We start from the raw sequence: 7,287 nt of genomic DNA on the forward strand, positions 1-7,287 counted from the left end.
TAAACATATCATTAAAGAAAAAGAAATGTTCATACTCAAGAGTAAGGAGAAGTAGTATTAAAATAGAAAAAAAAAGCCTAAAGAAGTTGAAAGATTGAAATTATACAAATATATATATTTGAAACTGAAGCAGTAGCCAAAATACAGTATTGTTTACAAAATGCAAGACACAGGGATCCCTGGGTGGCTCAGCGGTTTAGCGCCTGCCTTTGGCCTAGGGCGTGATCCTGGAGACCCGGGATCGAATCCCACGTCAGGCTCCCGGTGCATGGAGCCTGCTTCTCCCTCTGCCTGTGTCTCTGCCTCTCTCTCTCTCTCTCTCTCTCTCTCTCTCTGTGTGACTATCATAAATAAATAAATAAATAAATAAATAAATAAATAAATAAATAAATAAAAATTAAAAAAAAAAAACAAAATGCAAGACACAGATATAAGGATTTTAACACATTAACTCATGTGATCCTTATAACATCCCTATGGAGTAGACAGTAATTACCCTAAAGTCACACAGCTAATACGTATCAGAACTAAGATATGAAACCCAGCTGTCTGCATCATAAGTTGACGTCTTGACCTCCCGACCAATGCAAAATACGATCTGTGGGTGGCTGCATCCACGGAGCAAAGGACACTGAAGTAATAATTAAACTATCAAACTGGAATAGAGATGTGAGAGCATGGAAAGGAATGCAAACAATGAAATGAATGTGACACAAGTGTTAAGACTGCAAGGGAAGGTCTACTACACAACGAAGAGTTCTGGGGGGGAGGAGGGCACAGAAAGCAGGAACAACAGGGTGAGGGCAAGCACTTCCCACAGATGGTGAAATGCAAAGCATATCAGATTCAGTGACAACCACGAAACTCACACAGAGTGAAAAGACAAGGAATCCACACTTGAGAGACGGTAATGAAAATGGGGGCCCCCACAAACATGAATGTGAAAGAGGAGATGAAAAAAAAAAAAGGCTCTCTAATGCACACGTGCGCGCGCGCGCACACACACACACACACACACACACACACACACACCACCCAACCATTTCCTGCACACAGTCAACTTCTAAACAGGATCAAAGGCAGTCAGAGGAGACAGAAAACCATTCTTCATGTTGCCCAGAAAATAACTATAACCCATAATTGCACTCCCAACAGAACAATCTTCTCAAGGACAAGGTAGGGATAGATTTTAGATCACAAAAACTGACGATTCACCATAAAGAGAGGCCTACTATAGAATCTCTAAAGGAAGTTTAGGGAAGAGGGAAAATGCTCCCAGAAGGAGGATCTAAAGTACAGAAAGGCTGAAGAGCAAGAACAAAAGGAGGATGTTATAGAACTTGCTGAAATCTTTTAAAATGTATCTGAAAATGTAAAAAGGGCCGAGAATCACCAAAATCATCCCAGATAAGGGTGAGTATGTGCTAGCAGATAATCAGCTCAAATCTAAAGTAGCCAAGGCAGGGTGCAATGCTATTCCTAACAGCACAACATAAAGAAAATAGAGAAAAGCTGAAAGCAACCTGTCTTAGTCGGCTGGGGTTGTTAGACCAAATACCACAGGCCGAGTGGCTTCAAAAACAAGTATTTATTTCTCATAATTCTGGAGGCTGTAAGTTGAGCATCAAGGGAGTAGCAAGAGCGGGTTCTGGTGAGGGACATCTTCCTGGCTGGTGGGTGACCACCTTCGTGCTGTATCTGCACATGATGGAGAAGAGACCAAGAGACCAGAGACCCCCTCTATCTTCCTCTTTTTAGAAGTGCTTATATCCAACCCCATAGGTCAACCCCAGTACGGGTGGGTAGTGAAACCCTGAAACATCCCCAAGTGCCCATTCCGAAATGCCATCGCATTGGAGATTCACACTGTAGCATATGAACTTTGGGGGAGGTGCACACATCTATTCAATCCTCAGCACCAAAAGAACGACCATTCAAAGAAGAACGCACATAAATAAATTACAGTTTGACAGATTCATAGTATGAAATCATATGTATGGAATAGTTCATTGTAATGTGTCTTATTAACGTACTTCTTTTGTTATAAAGAAACATTTATTACCAGACAAATTTAATAGGACTTAATATCCTAAGATAGTGAAATGTACTCATATAAATTCAGACCATTTATCTTCCATTTCAAAGGACAGCCATTAAATGGCATTATTAATCTAGACAAATAATGAATAATAAGAAAGAGACTTTGGTATGGACCCAAATTGACGTTTTCATTTGTAAATAAGAGAATCTCAATGGATTGAAGTAAGTGGTTTTCAAAGGGGTGTGCAATGTGCCAAACAACTGCAAAGTGTCCCAACGGTACTGAACGGCAGCTGTAAGTCACACATCCTGCAAAGTGGTGGCAGCTATACGTTGTTTTCATTCCATCTGTCAACAGCAACCCTGCGACGTACAACTATCCTTATAATACCAATGAGGAGCACAGCCTCAAGGGTAGAGGGGAATTAAACCTCCCAAATCTTCTGATGGAAGGGAAAAACGCTGAGGGACGGCCAGTGTTAATTTGGCATCACCAAGGATCTGGAAGGTGCGTATCCTCACAACACAGCAAACCCATTCCGAGGCACTCCCCAGGCCCAACCAGGATTGAGAAGGACATTCACCAGCAGGCCTGGCTGTTGAACTCCCAAATCCTTGCTTTTTATCACCTCCTGCTTTGCAATGCATCTTCAATGCAGGGCCAAGGCCTGGGGAAATTTCTTCACAAACCATGCTCCTAACATAGCAGCCTTCGTGGAGATCAAACTCTTCCTATCATTTTACCAGATACACTGTATCCCAGCACCAGGGTATCATTACTCTTTCTCCTTCGAGTACTACCCCTGCTGCACAGCTGGACACAGACTTATTTCATCTGCAATCTACCCTTCCGATAAGGATGGCCATTTCCACAAAATGGGAGGTCACTTGACGCTCAGAACCAAACTGTTACTTCCTCTGTGTTACTTCCTGTGTGCAATATTTGACCTGGGTCTTCCACGATGTGAATTAGTACGTAAGCCAGGTTTGCGATTATTAGCCTTTTTGAGAACATCTTAGCAGTGACTGTGATGAAAATACTACATCTGACTGGCAATATGCTGCGGATTAAACAGTTGATAGGACACAGTGCCTTAGCTGTCCGTTGCTATCGCTAGATGTGGGAGTTGATAGCAGGTCCAGACTCAATCCTAAATAGGTGTTGGAAACAGTTCCATCCTTATGGACAACCTCATCCCAGGTAGTCATCCTACTACGTAGTCATCCTACTACATCATCACTTTTAAGGAGGTTTTTAAATATTTTATTTATTTATATGAGATAGAACAAGAGCCAGCAAGAGAGAGAACATGAGTGGGGGAGAGGGAGAAGCAGATTTCCTGCTGAGCAGGGAATCTGATGCAGGGCTCCATCCTAGGACCCTAAGACCATGACATGAACCAAAGGCAGACATTTAATGGGCTGAGCTACCCAGGCCCTTATTAACTGCAAGTCACAATTCACTGGTGTAGATTAGTACCATCGAAATGGCCAAATCAGGAAACGGAAATCCAACTTTAGCTCCCTGGGGAACCACTTACAAGCAAGGTGAACTTGGAGAAGTTATGTGTTTTCAGTGGAACCTAGATCCTCATAAGATGAGACTTATGCATAGGGTTTCCCTAGGATCAAGGGAGAGATTCCTTATCTCAGGTACCATCTCATGGGGTCTACGTGAGGATTCCCTAACCCGTAGATAGACTTATGCTCTCTAGCCCAGAATAAGACCGTGGGCAAGATATTTGCAAGCAGGATAGTTAGAGAGAACCGGATACATATGCTCACCCATATGCATGGCAAAACACTCTGTAAGTGTAACGCATGATGCCAGTTAGAGTTCTTCCTATCCAGGCATATAGCCAGGTGCTATGCTTACTCTGTAGAGTACCCCAAGACCTGCTACGTGCCGGCTGCAATGCGCACTTGGGGAGGATAAGCATTATCACTACCACAGGGCAGGATGGATGCTTCAGAGAGATTTAGGTAGATTGTTTAGATTTCCCTGGAGACTAAGGAGTCCACCAGGAGCAGTTTCCCAAAGACCTAATTTATTGGTAGGGAGAAATGAGCCAAATAAATGGATATGATTTGCTCTATGATAGGACTAGGATTCTTTTTTTTTTTTTTAATCTGATGCATAAATCGATGTAATGTAACACTTTACTCACTACCTGGAAGGCAGTCATGAGCAATATCAAAGACAAAGCTCTTCAAACTGATTGGGAATATCACTGTAAGGTGAGTACTTTCAGAGTCTTGACGACAAAGCCTCTTTTTCCCTACCAGAATTCCACCTCTATCAGTAAGATGTTCCATACAACATGATGTTGGAAGGTCATTTAAAAGTCTTTAAAAATCAAAATGGCAAGTGCTCCTCAGGAAACTATATGTTAATAGACAAACCCACATCTTAGATAATTTCCAAAGGAAAGATGATTCATTACGATGAATTACATTAAAGTCTTAGTAAATGAAGATATTCATGGAAGAATTATTGATTATGATAAAAAAAATCATGATCAAGACAAATGCCTGACATTGAATATAGCTTAATAAAGTCTGAACATGGGGCACCTGGGTGGCTCAGCCGGTTAAGTGTCTGCCTTTGGCTTAGGTCATGATCCCAGAGTCTTGGGATATAGTCCTACACTGGGCTCCCTGCTCAATGGGGAGTCAGTCTCCTTCTCCCTCTGCCTCTACCCCTGCTTGTGCTCTCTCTCTCTGTCAAATAAAAAAATAAAATAAAGTCTGATAATGTCAGATTTTAAGCTCCCCTTAGTCGCAGATATCATTTTACTTAGGAAAAGAGGCAGATGTGGGATATATTCTGACACATTTGAATTAACCTGAAAACTCCTTTAATCAACTCAAAACCTTTGACTGGAACGTTGAACCCCTAATTACTGGCTTCACTGGAGGAGTTCCAATGCAAGTTGAGAATACTTTCAGAACATTCCTTGGGAATTCTTAATTGTGGAGCAGTTGTAAAACTCAACTTTACTATAGTATTCAGGTGACTAAAAAAATAGCATATTGTCATGAAAACACCTTAGAACAGGATCATATGTGATAATAATTTATGTAGTTTTCTAAAATATTTCTTATTTTCTTATATTTTCCTTACATCTAAAATGAAAACACATGGTGCTTTTCATTGCTTTACATATTCACTCTGCATTCTCTCAGAATACTGTACATAACCCCCTACACTAGCCCCCTTTATATGTGAAACAGACACATGTAACTGCAAACAAAACCTAACAGGGGGCTAGTCCATGTGACACCTGAACACCACTCCAGGTGACCCCCCCATCTCTAACCTGTAACAAATAAGAGAGCCCTGATGCATAGGTCACTGTCTGTACTCCAATACACCTCCACCCTTCTGGATCTTGCACAGCTTTCTGACCATATGGTGGATACGCCTGCCTCATCCCACCACGTGACCCATGAGCAGCGTGGCCCATCCAGGCATTGCCCACATTTCAGGATAAGGTTGAAGGTTTGGGCCCCACCAGCGTCTCAAGGGGCCAAAGAAGCAAAAGAGAAATGTAGAGGGCAAGTCTCTATGGGGCACTGGGGACCAATGGGAGAGAGGAACTGGGAGGATTTTAGGGGTGCCTTCTGAAACCTGTTCCAAAGCACAAACATGCCATGTTGTCCACATGAATGTCCTGCGGAGTCTGCTGCGAGCTGCTGCACAGAGAAGCCAAGTTGAGAATGCAAAGAATAACCTGCTTCTCAATCTTTTCTGCATCTGCCTACCCCCTCCCCTCCATGGCCTGGGACTGCTGCTTACAAGAAAGCACTGACCCACGCTTTGCACAACGTCTGGTTTTGGAGGCTCTGGGTAAGAAATGTGGTCCTTCTATCTCTCTCAATTAAACATGGGCAGGGAAAACAGGACCAAATGCATAAAAGAAGGTCCTACACATCATTAAGGGAAAACAATCGATCGACTTCAAACATCTCAACAAAGAAATAAATATACAAGTAAATGATAAATAATGTGCAGCTGCTGCAAAACAAAGCCCACAAAAAACTGTAGGTGTGAGTCAATAGTTGTCTTTAAAACATATGAGATGTCACAGCCCCAGTCCTATTACCTAGCGTTTTGGATTATTATTCTATGCATTTAAAGAAATTGTGTCACTTGGATATATCCCCTCAAAGACAAAATGATACAAAGTTTATTTGTGAGCTCAATTTATGATTCACTCTGTCATGAAAAAGAGTGAAAAGAAAAACGTTCAGTAGGGATATTTGTTGCACACCTAATAAAATTGCAACAAGTCTGCATTGCTGGGAGCCTCTAAAATAAAGTGGGTACTAGAGTCCTCAGAATTAAGAATATTAAAATATTGGGCAGCCCGGGTGGCTCAGGGGTTTAGCGTTGCCTTCAGCCCAGGGCCTGATCCTGGAGACCCGGGATCGAGTCCCACATCGGGCTCCCTGTATGGGGCCTGCTTGTGTCTCTGTTTCTGTGTGTGTGTCTCGTGAATAAATAAATAAAATCTTTTAAAAAAAAGAATATTAAAATATCAAAAAACAGGCCATTTCAGCACATAAAACATGAGCAAAGGGTTCAAAATGGCCCTACAGACTGCAAATCTGTGCAGAAGGGCTATTTTACTCCAATGGCAATTAAACAATGAAAGTGTTTGCCAAAGGCATATGTGGTATCTTCGAACCTGAAAAAAAACTAATAAAAAATTTTTGGAAAAAAAAAAACAGGACAGGGGAAATGAGTAGCACGGCCCCCCTTGCTCTCTCATAGGGTAATTCTAAGATGAAGTCCCAGCATTTTCCTAGAAGAAGTAAGCTGCAGACATCCATGGAGCCAGGGGCTGAATATCACTTAGTTTATGGCTGTGCACTCCAGCGTGGTAACCACAAACCACAACTCTCCTGAGCCCTTGAAATGTGCAGCATCTCAATCAAGACGTGCTTTCCGTATCAAAGTTGCACATCAACTTTGAAGACTTAATATTGAAAAAAAAGACATGATGTACCTCATTAATAATTTTGTACTCATTACATGATGAAATGGTGTTTTAGCTGTACTGGATTAAGAAAAATCTATCTATAAAATAAACATTTTCCAGCGGTGGCCACCTGGGTGGCTCCTTTGGTTAAGCATCCGCCTTCTGCTCTGGTTGAGACTTCAGGGCCTGGGTTGGATGCCCGCTCAGCAGGGAGTCTGCTTCTCTCTCTGCCTCTGCATCTCCTTCTCTCTCTCCTGCTCCC

Source organism: Canis lupus, chromosome X, assembly GCF_048164855.1.
Source record: "Canis lupus baileyi chromosome X, mCanLup2.hap1, whole genome shotgun sequence".
Taxonomy (NCBI): Eukaryota; Metazoa; Chordata; class Mammalia; order Carnivora; family Canidae; genus Canis; species Canis lupus.